The sequence below is a fragment of the Lolium rigidum genome, chromosome 3, assembly GCF_022539505.1.
Source record: "Lolium rigidum isolate FL_2022 chromosome 3, APGP_CSIRO_Lrig_0.1, whole genome shotgun sequence".
Lineage (NCBI taxonomy): Eukaryota > Viridiplantae > Streptophyta > Magnoliopsida > Poales > Poaceae > Lolium > Lolium rigidum.
Genome location: NC_061510.1, coordinates 207,306,484 through 207,318,548, shown reverse-complemented (window position 1 = coordinate 207,318,548; position 12,065 = coordinate 207,306,484). Strand labels below are relative to the sequence as shown.

At 40.8% G+C, this 12,065-nt stretch overlaps 2 long non-coding RNA genes across 2 annotated transcripts; both read left to right on the top strand.

Annotated features, from left to right (window-relative positions):
• Positions 1-758: 758 nt before the first annotated feature.
• On the top strand, positions 759-3,267 carry LOC124698877. Its single transcript, XR_007001156.1, has 7 exons — positions 759-1,166; positions 1,254-1,370; positions 1,457-1,554; positions 1,888-1,985; positions 2,708-2,867; positions 2,965-3,013; positions 3,214-3,267. It is a non-coding gene; the product is annotated as an uncharacterized LOC124698877 (long non-coding RNA).
• Positions 3,268-4,839: 1,572 nt separating this feature from the next.
• On the top strand, positions 4,840-5,316 carry LOC124701098. Its single transcript, XR_007001918.1, has 3 exons — positions 4,840-5,015; positions 5,099-5,179; positions 5,264-5,316. It is a non-coding gene; the product is annotated as an uncharacterized LOC124701098 (long non-coding RNA).
• Positions 5,317-12,065: the final 6,749 nt, after the last annotated feature.

The window sequence follows — 12,065 nt, the reverse complement described above, 5'->3', positions numbered from 1 at the left end:
GTTATTAACTTCATGTGGATGTTTCCTGGTAGAAAGAATTTATAATGAGTATTAAAGTTCTACGGATATCTGCTGTAATGAGTATTACAATGAGATTCTATAGTGGTTTTAGGAGCCAGGATGTCCGCTCTAATGTTAATAGCAGCAAAGTAGAAGGTTTCTTGAAGTCTATTAAAACTCTCGGATTTAGTATTTTGTGTGTCTATGATCGAAGTGGATTTCCTCACCTTTTTTTCCTATGCATATTGTCTCCCCACAATGGATCACATTTTGTTGTCAATTTACAAGTGGTGTGTGCTTACTTGTTTAAAACTGATTCTCTCGTTTTTTTTCCTGAGCTTGCCAATTGTTTCAGTTTTCTACTTTATTACAACGTCTGTAATTCTTAGCGCTGCAAGAATTAGTGAGACTGTTAGAACTAAATTCTGAATATTTAGCTTTTTCATGTGAGAGAAATAGCATTCTGAAAATAGCAGTGTTTTAAAGAAAAACATAGCAGCACTCGACGGTTTGCAGGCTCATGCCTTGACACCATATGCGCCTCCCTGGCAAGTCCATGATTCTCAAGTGTTTTGTTCAGCGGCAACAAAGGAGGGTGATTTCAGATTTAGTTATCTCTGGATGTTTAGGCTTATGAAGTAAATGATTTTTCCAGTCGTTGGATTGGGAAATTAAGACGTATTCCCTTGAAAGAGGCTTATTCGTTGGTTGTACTGTGCTGGCTGTGCTTCCCTGGAAGGAATCAGTTTAGGCTTATTCTCTGGTCGTACTGTGCTGTCCTTTGGCCGCCCTGGATGGGGTTTAACAGCAAAAAGGTATGGGAAGATAAGAATTTGCTAAACCCATACGAGCTTGCGTCACAGGTGATCCTTGTTACCATGTACTCACAATTGTGTTGCATGGACTCTTTTTTTGCTTGGGAAGGAGCTCCTTATTAGGAATGGCCATTCCTTTTTATAATACCCCTGGTTTCATTGATAGCTATGCTTAACTTGGGAGATATTTGCTTTTCCTTAAGCATATTCTTTATAGTTTTAAATGCATATCATATTCTTTGCAATATATAATTTCCTAATGAGTAGTCCTATCGCTTGAAAGCGCTCACGTACATAATAAGCCAACCTCGACATTGTTTTCAGCACTATCGGCGATCGAAGAGGCATACGGTACGCTAACATTCTAACAATATCCCAGCAGCATTACTACATATAAAGGGCGATATACTATTTTCTAATTTTGTTGTTGTTTTACAGTTGAGTTTGGGTGCCCAGGAGCCGGCAATGTTGGTGTCCATGTGTCCTGCTGCAGGTGTTGCCGCTTCTGAAGCGATGGAGAGGAGCAACGGATGATAGCTTGGGGATACTTGATAGGTAATCTATGATCCACCTCCAAATTTTATCATGATTTGCCCTGTTCATTTTGGCTCGGGTTATCTGTTCTGATGATGCATGTTCAGCTAAGATCACGTGTGCACAGATGAACTGCAAATGACAATCAATTAGGAAGTTTGGACATTTGCTGCAAGCTGTTAGCCATCGTGGCTCGAAGCACCAGGTACAAAAATATAGCCTGAAGAGAATTAGTTCTGCAGATTGTATGCTTAACACTTGCATACAATTGCCACATGCGTGCCATGCCCAGATAATAATGCCTCCCGCATGTGAATGAAGTTTGATAAGCGAACCTTAACATGACTATATTGTTATGATCTTCGGTGTCTAAACTTCTACTTAAACAGCAATAATAATTGAGTAGCGAACTAAATGTCAGTCTCCAGTATGCTCGAGCCAACACCAAATTGCCAATATATTATTTCCAGATTTTTATTAATTCTTGCCGATTTTTTTGGGCTAGCTGTTCAATATGGCTGCTATTATAATATTTCAGAGACTGTCATTGAGCTCCTCAAATCACTAGCTGATGAGGGAAGCAGGGGTACATGGATGCTAGGATGGAGGCAACAAAGAATTGTTCTCAGTTGGACGGTAGTCTCAGATCTGCATCTGATTATCCCAATTGTTTTAACCCATCTCTCATGTTATTTTTCCGGATTTTAATATGCTCAGGTGTCATTTTAATTTTATCATATAGTTGAGTACCTCCTTTCTCTTCCCTTCAGCAATGCAGCGCCAGAGTCTAAGCTTGTAACCGGATGGTAGGTGCTAGCAAATTAGCAGGTTATCAGACTGTTTACATATTGTATTAGCCGGTTGATGCCTAGCGATGGCCTTCTTTTTTATGTGCATGAGCCCACCTAAAATTTGTAAAGTATGGAAGAGTATATGAGCCTAGGATTTAGAGATTATTAAAAAAAGAAAATTGTATGTGGGCCAGCTTTAGTCTACATTTATTAGATGCCATATACTAATTGTTCATGTAGGCCTGCATGTGCTTATTTCAGATAATGGCCTGCAAAAGATATGAGATGAATGGTGATAGCAATAGGACATTTAGATCCAGTTTATAAGATACCGCTGCCACAATTACATGGATCTGCTTACCTTCTTACTTTACCTATTAACTAATATAGATAAGATAAGGAGCCTTTCATGGCTGAATTCGGAAGCTGAGGTTTTCCCCCAAAAGCTTCAACAATTTTCATTGGTTGTTCATTTTCGGAAAATTACCAACATGATAGACTTCGAGTTCTGAACTTAAATGAACACTTGTTTCTCTTCTAAATCTTAATTGTTGCTGTTTTTTGCAGCTTTCCCTTGAGTCTCGGACAGATGCTTACTGAAGTACGACCTGAAGAGAAAACGAATGTTCCAGCACTGAAGCTCCAGGTGAAGACGGCAATGATGTCATTGAGCTTCCTCATGTACCTTTTAAAGCACTACAGATGCAATAAGCTCCAAGGATAACAGGTTTTGACCCCATGCTCTTTCATTTTTAAAGTATACCGTGTCTCATTTGCATGTAATATTTTTTATGGAGCATTGATAACGTGTTTTGAATTGACAGTTTTGGTAGAGGCAGTACCTACTTAGTCGGACGGAACTGACCTGAACAGGTACAAGTCCTGCAGTTTTGGAGGAGCTGTAAAATATCTACCATTTGATTGTGCTATTTTATTTCAGTTATTTCATTATTTTTAGTGTATGCCTATTGTACATTCAGTACTCTTGGCCTAAATTATGGTACCGGTGTCCTATTGTCTCTTGATTGTCACTTTAGACTGATTTGCACTTGCAGCATACTGTATGTATGCAGAACCTCGTCTCCTCAAGATGGTTGCAGTTAACCTAGATAATACAACCTCAAGCGACATCGGCAACAAACACCCCCAACTAGGTACGGTTCATGTGCGTGCTCTTCTCCCTTCTTCCTTATGGCTGCCCCTCTCTGATCCCCCCTGTAATTTATTTTGATTTTGCTGGTAGGATTCGGCTATCCAGAAGATCCAGAGACAGTGACAACGGCCATCTGCAGGTATGATTATCCTACTGACCTCTCTTCTCCTCCATCGTCCATATACACTAGCATTATTCCCTCTTTCTTATATTTTTTCATGGGTGGAGGTGATTGTTTAATTTTTTTTAGCATGTCTTAATGCCTCTCAATTCATTTTCTGTTGGTTTTCTTCGTCTCCCCTGAGGAATGGCTCTTTCTATTTGGTGGAACAGAAAGGGAACAGGCAGGAAACACATGATCATTGATGTTCAGCTTGACAACCACAACAACAGAGTTTATTCTTTGTGCGAAGTGTTGCGCATCACTATGCCTCCCTCCACATCAAGTGCATCAAGGTAGAGCATCACTTTGTTTTTGTGCGGAAGGAAGAGCATTATTTTATAAGCAGAGCAAGGTGGGCGTTGTTATATGCTTCTAGGTTCAAGGAATTCCAGAGGATAGAGTTTTAATTTCTTTTCCCCCATTGTCAAATATTACTGATTATTGATGTGTGTGCTTTGTCAGGATTCAGGATGATAATGTTGTAGATGCCAACGATGAGGATTATTGATGTGTATATTGTGCCACATTCAAAATTATTTTCTGAATCTGCATGTTCATAGATGGTACGTGTTGTAGGCAAGTAAGTCTGGTTGTGAAATTTAAATTGACTTCTTCGTTGATCTGATGTAGGTACTCGTTAGTACCATGTTTATCAATTTTAGTTTGTCCCCGGTCATTTCAGCCAATATTTTCTAAATCAAAATATATATTGGTCTTGACAACATGTCTACTTTTTAACCGATGTTACTATTGGGTTCCTTTTCTTTAGTTGTTGGTGTGCCATGGTAATTGTCCTAAAGGAAAACTAACTAAATATGTTGCGTTTGTAACATGATTTTGGTGTGTTTGAAATTATACCACTTACCACTCATATTGCATTTTTTCTCGGACGGAAAGAACATTATTCTATTCTCACCCAATTTATTATTTCATACATCACATGCTAAATGTATTCTCAGGGCAAAGGCAATGTGTACTAGAGATTTTGGTTGATGCATATTCAAATCTGTCTCAGTTATTGCTGTATCGCTTGTCTTGATATTCAGAATTTAGCATGGATTTTTATGTTCTTGATAATCCTATATAAATTGCTCAAACTGAGTTGATGTTAAACAAAAAAACTCAAAAATGGTTTATGGCAAACGAAACAACTCTATGTCCTATATAACTTACGTTTCCTTCAATCCCGTTCTAGAAATGAATACTATAGAAATGTTTTCAAATTTCCTTCGATGCTTTATTTAAATGAGTGATCTGTTTGTATGTTGCAATTTATTTCTAGAATATCATTGATGGGACCCATCACATGGAAGTGATCTACAAGTAGTTTGCAATATATATTTAAGATCTCAAAGTACAACAATCAGTTTTCAAACATCTGTTTTCTCTTTTGAAATGGCACGCATCGACATAGGATGGAAGGTAGAAAAGAAGAATGCAATACTTTTTTCTACCCTCTTGTATCAACCGACACAGGAGTGGGAATGTTGATTAACTTTAGCACGACATCTTTTGCACTGATGCACAACAAAAAGACAACAATTCCTTATAGCTTCAAGGTTTATTTTTAAGCATTTATTTGTAGATATATGGATATCTTTTTCACACTTCGCGTTTACTAATGAAAAATTATATTCTCTAGGTGATCACTAGCTTGCCACCGCATGAAGGACCTAACCTGAGCTTTCACGCGCTTGATGAACAATTTGACCTGTTAGATAAAGTAGGTGTTTTCTGTACCTGTTATTTGTTAGTTTCTTAGTGCTTGTTTCTTACTTGCAATTTTTGTCTGTGCTACTTCAAACAGGTTTTGAATACATGGGATAACATGGTTGGTGTTGAGCACTTGGAAGAGGATTCGATGGCAAGGCGAGACCGAAGGCTCGGCATTCTGCCTGGATAAATGAGCGCCTCCCGGAGAGGGTGTGGAATGGTCTACATGGAGTACAAGTGCTGCCTCGCTGTATTTCCATTTGATTTTTGCCTCTATACTGTAATTTCATTGTAGTTTGTTTTCTGAATGCTTACGTGAGAGAGGAGTGAAGAAGGACCCAGCTAAGAGGCATCAGCTAAGCTGTATAAGAAACATTGCACTTAGTGGTTCTGTTAGTATGGCATCTGCTGGATTTGCTTTGCTGGGACATGGTGTGATTACTGGATCTATCCGGCATGATGTGTGTATCCTGTTAGGAGCTTTTGCCAGATTTCATATTGATTCTCTCACTGATTACAATCTTATCGGGAGAAGTCCTCGAGTTTCTTGTGGCTAGAAGAAATTTTGGTCATCCTTCCGCTGCTTCGTTCTAGGTGTCTTCAGTTTCACATTGCAAGAGTCAATAATTCAATATTAGTCATGCTCGATTCACTTGCCATACGAGAGTAGTCAAGCTTATAAGGAGAACGATGACATTTGTCTTACATGGAGTAAATATTAGTGTAGTACATGTATACGAAATATTAGGAATCGACATTGGAAGCCTTGTACAGCATGGCTACATCGCTTGCTTCTATATAGAGTTATGAGATTAACGCAAATTGTGGAAATTATTTACGTGGGGCAAACATTTGTAATAGTCTACTCACAATACGTAGAAACATTCTTCTTGAAATTAGTAATTGTCTTTTTATTTTTCTTTTATAATGATACTTCTTTCGGTACAATAACCATAATTTGGTGGGGTGCTTATACAAAAGCTAAAAGGCTGAAAAAGTGTAAAATTGTACTAAATTGTTATATCTTAGCGCAAAACCTTGATAAAATGGTGTGTCCGCAAAATACTAAAGCAATTAAATTGCAGGTTAATTCTTAATACGAAAATAAACTAAAATTTATGATTTAAATTCTGTCTTGATTCTGCCATTTGCGCGATAGCGCAACGGGTCATCTAGTCAATTATAGGCGTTTGAAGAATTGCATTGGCTGTTCCTTGGGTGAAAAGAGAAGTAATTAAATTTTCCTTCCATCGCTTTTGGCTCGGAACCCAAAGATCTCTAACCATAGCAGGATAAACAAATGGGTGTTGTTGTATTATGAGGTGATCATAAATAGTTTCCCAACCCATAAACCAAGGAGAGCTCCAAACGGAACTGCTACCATCAACAATCTGGCAAATTGAAGCTGAAATCAAAAGAGGCTTTACCTTGAGAACCGCCGACCAGAAGGCTGATTTTGGCATGTTTGACTTGGCCCTCCATATGGATGTGTCATGGTGATACTTTGCTCTAAGTATTTGAGCAACCTGATTGTGCGGCTCCTTTGCCAATCTCCAAGCTGTTGATAGGATTAAACCTTGATTGATAGCCTGCATATTTCTAACACCAAGTCCCCCAATATTTTTTGCAGTACACACATCAGCCCAGACTCTAAGGCACAAGCTTTTAGTTGTCCGATCATCTTGAACACCTGTCCAAATTCCTAATGATGGCTGTCAGTTTAGCGAGGAACTTTTTGGAGAACAGAATGTTGGACATGTAGTAGATAGGTATAGAAGAGAAAACATATTTTATGAGAGTTAATCGGGCTGCATGTGAGAGTCTATTGGCTTTGTATGCACTAAGCTTGGATTTGAATTTGTCGTAAACAAAATTGTAAGATGTTGATCTATCTTTGCATGGCAGAACAAGTGGGTGACCTAGATGAACAAAAGACTCATCAATGTTTGGCACCGGAAAGATTGTTTTGATATCTTGTTTGACCTCCAAGGGAACATTTTTGCTAAATAAAATTCCAGATTTGCTCCAGTTAGGAGTTTGCCCTGATTCCTGACAGAAATGGTCTATGATATTGAAAATAGCACCAGCTTCTTCCACATTTGCTTTGCCACAAACAATCAAGTCGTCGGCAAACATCAAAGAGTGAATTGGAGGGCAATTCGGTCCAAGGGAAATACCTGTGAGGATGTTGGATTGCAGAGCATCCCGTAGCGTCAAAGATAATTCATGCACTGCAAGGACAAAGAGATATGGCGACAAAGGACAACCCTGCCTTATTCCTCTACTACTTTTAAACCTCGCAAAAGATTGTCCATTAATGATAACAGAGAAAGTCGGTGAAGAAATGCAAGCATGCACTAATTTTATGAAATGACCAGTAAGTCCTTTGCGAGCAAGAGCTGAGAGTATGAGATGCCACTCTATTCTATCAAAAGCCTTTGCAAGATCAATTTTTAGCATAAAGTCAAAGCTATCCCAAGAAGACAACGAGAAAGAGTGAGAAATTTCTTGGACGACTATAATATTTCTTTGGAATGAGGGGAATTTGAGTATCATTGAGATGAGGTGGCAAAATACCTGTAGTATAGAAGTTCCTTACCACATTGGTGACATCATCTCCTATCCAACTCCAAACCGAAAGGTAGAAGCCAACATTGAATCCATCAGGTCCCGGAGAGGCATTCTTCTTCATGGCTTTGAGAATTTCCCAGATCTCCTGCTTACCGGTTATCAAATTGGTGAAGTCATTTGCATCTTGTGGCATTGTTGTTTCTAAGTTGGGCATGTCATTGTTAGTGGAAGAGGAGCGAAAAATAGTCTTGAAATAATTAACAAACTCACTTGCAATATCATCTAGATCAAACAGATTATTGCCATTGGTGTCTTTAATGGAAATAATACGATTTCGACGCTTACGCTTTTGGACAGCATTGTGAAAGAATGCTGTGTTTCTACCACCTTGGGTTGCCCAGTGTTTTTTTGCACGTTGCCTATAAAATTCAGTGAGCTTGCTCAAATTATCTTCATACTGGGAAACTAAACTTGCCTGAAGGTGGATATCTTGGAGATGCACCGGCTTCATCTGTATCGCATTAATCTGATTTTGAATACAATGAAGTTGCTGTTGCAAAGGTTTTTTCTTCTTGCACCACCTTTTTAGACTTCCTGCAAGATTAGCAGTTATAGCCTGGAAAGCTTTGTTAACCGAAGAGACCCAAGCTTTTTTTGCAATACCTTGAAAGTCATCCTCAAACGTCCACCAGTTCTCAAATTTAAAATGAAGCTTAGGTCTACTAGATTGGGAATGGGTAGAAAGTAGAATTGGTGCATGATCACTTAGAGTGAATGATTGGTAAATTGAACACATTAGTATTTGGATACACGTGACACCATTCTGCATTAGCAATACAACGATCAAGCCATTCAAAGATAGGTTTAGAATTAAAACGCATATTTGTCCAGTTATAAGCAGGCCCACTAAACCCCAAATCAAATAGACCACATTGCTTGACATAAGAGTTGAAAGCGCCCATGCGATACTTATTTACATTAATAGAAGTGGTGTCCACATCACACATGATGTTATCCAGATCACCTAGACAAAGAACTAGCTTCCCAAGGTTATCATTAACAAAATTGGAAACATGATCCCAAATCTCCCTAGTGTCCCGATGATGGGGATCTCCATAAATGCAAGTCAGGGAAAAATCTACATTAGTAGTTCTATTGCTAACTAGAGCTAATATCATACAGTGGTTAGAGAGCTTGACAGAGACACACACATCATCGGACCAAAGCAACCAGAGCCCGCCCGAACGACCATTGGACGGAACCACAAAGCTATCAGCAGTATTAAAATGAGAATAAGATGTGAAGAATTGTACCTCGATGTTCTTATTTCTGAAACAAAAGTGATATGCGCACCCGTGGAGTTCATCAACCTTGCAAGGTACTCCATCTTAGTGGAGCTGTCGAGGTCCTTACCAACACCCCGGCAATTCCAGCCTATGAGTTTCATAGCTGCTGCCAGTGCCGCATTTTTAGCTTCTCCAGTTGTGGCAGCCATGGTGCAAGCATCTCCAATGGAGACAGCCATGGTGCTAGGGCCTCCAACATCAACTTCCAGAATGGCACCTGGAACTCGGCCTCCTTTAGTGGTGGCTCTATCGGGTGGCTCTCCGAGTGTATTTGACATGAAATTCAGCTGTAGGTTCAGAGTTGGTTTTGGTATATCTGAACCTTGAATCTCCAACCAGATATGTGCTTGACTGTACTTTTCTCCAGTGTAGTTGTGAGCGGCAGTTGGTCTTGCCTCAGAAGAAAGGACCAATTGGTGCTAAATCTCCTTCAGAAATCAGTGGGCTGCTCTTCAAGAGATGGGGAACAGAACCAATTGCTCCAAAAAAATCTTGCGGAAGACAGAGATCTGGCAACGGCTAAGCGAGTTCGTCACATACAGATGTCGGGAGATAAACATGATAAAGAACGGGATGAAATAGATCCGGTCACAATGGATCGAGGTCACCGGCGTTGATGTAAAGCGGTAGAGCACCAACAAGATTGCGTAGCAAAATCTTCTTTTCTCTCTCTCTTCTTTTGGGGGATTTTGGAGGAGAACGTGGTGGAGACTACAGGAACTGAGAAAATTGATTAGAAGAGATAGATCGAGGGGTGGAGAGATAGGAACAGAGGTGGATCAGAGAAGATATCGGATTTTGGGATGGATCGGAAGAGAAGCATCAGGAGGAAGGGAACGGCATATCGCCAGTCGCCACACGGGACCAAACTCCACCGTTTTCGATCAAACGCCTGTTGCTGCTGAAGATGTTTGTTTTTAATTTCTGTTTCGGTCATGGGCGATCATGTGTGTATGGGTTTGGAACCGTATGCTTATTAGTTGTTCAGTTTTTTTTAGATCAAAGGTCAAAAGTCCCGACTTTAAATTAATAACGCCCTCAACGTCGACAAGATACAAGGCGCTGATCCCAGCTTACATAACACACCCACACTCACACACGAACTACCCACAAGGCTACAACTCGAAACGTGAACAACAGTTACGACGCTTACAAAGACTACGCAGAATCGGAGATAAAACCGGATAGCAACAGTGTCGAGCCGGAGCTCATCAACACACACGTCGTCAACAGAACTCCCCGTCGTAGACAGCGCCACCAGTGGCCGACCACCACCAGGCATCGACCATCCCGTTGACAAACCAACAAGTAGCACCAGGGTAAACCAACGAGGAAGTAGGTGAAAGGATCGTATGCCGCACCTAGAGGGGGGTGAATAGGTGCTAACCAATTTTTTAGTTCTTTTTCAATTTAGGCTTGACACAAAGGTAAATTCTCTAGATATGCAACTAAGTGAATTTACCTATATGACAAGGTTATCAACTAAGCAAGATATAGCTACGCAATATATAGGAGATAGAGTGGGATAGAGGTAACCGAGAGTGGAGCACGCGATGACACGGAAATGATTCCCGTAGTTCCCTTCCTTTGCAAGAAGGTACGTCTACGTTTGGAGGAGTGTGGTTGCTACGCAAGCCAAACCAACAGCCACGAAGGCTTCACTCAGATCTCCTGTGAGCAACGCCACGAAGGCCTAGCCCACTTCCACTAAGGGATTTCCTCGAGGCGGAAACCGGGCCTTTACAAGGTTCTTGGGGCACACATCCACAACCGAATTGGAGGCTCCCAAATCTGTAACAATACAACAATCAACAACAACACATCAACAAAAATCAACTAGGGAACCAAATAGGAACACTAGCATGAGATCCCTCAAACAAATGAGGGGGAAATGAGAAACGCTTCGGTGAGGATGTAGATCGGTGTCTTCTCCTTCGAATCTCCAAAGATCAAGAGCTTTGGTTGGGGGAGGAAGGAGATCTTGCAAATCTTGTATTCTTGAGGTGGCTCTAATGGTGGTGAAGCTTGGCAGATTTTTCTTGCAATGATTGAGCAAAGGAGGAAGGAAGAAGAAGAGGGGTATAAATACCCCTCCCCAAAATCCAGCCGTTGGGGCTTCCGGGGGCCGGATATTCCGGCCTAAGTAGGGGCCGGATAATCCCCCCCCCCCCCCCGGATAATCCGGCCTAAAGCACAAAACCGGGACAATGTCCGGCCAAATGTCCGGCCTCACATCAGACTCGCTTTTCTTCAGGTCCTTAGCCATTTTTCGAGGGGCCGGATATTTCCGAAATGTCCGGCCCGGATAATCCGGCCCGGGACAAAACCAGGACAATATCCGGGCAAATGTCCGGCCCCTATCCGAAGTGTCATCGAGCTGCAATTCCTCGGGTCCTTAGCCGAAAAAGTGGGGGCCGGATATTTTGGAAATATCCGGCCCGGATTATCCGGCTCGATGAACTTTTTGCTGATCCTTTTTGACAAGATGCGACCACATCCAACAGACATACAAATGTATCTATAAAATCCCTGTACCACTTAACCAAACATTAGTGTATCACGTACATTGACATCAAACACTCAAAACATAATATGAGAGATGTTCTTTCAATCTCCCCCTTTTTGGTGTTTGATGACAATATACAGATTTGCAAGAGAATCACTATAGAGACAAGCATGATGGCAAAACATAGAGGCACTCCCCCTACATGTGTGCATATAAGTAATTTTCATTTGAATACAAATACACAACTGATGTCTACGCCCCCTCCTTTTCCTATAGACAGTGTTGGGCCTCCAAGAGCAGAGGTTTGTAGAACAGCAGCAAGTTTTCCCTTAAGTGGATCACCCAAGGTTTATCGAACTCAGGGAGGAAGAGGTCAAAGATATCCCTCTCATGCAACCCCGCAACCACAAAGCAAGAAGTCTCTTGTGTCCCCAACACACCTAATAGGTGCACTAGTTCGGCGAAGAGATAGT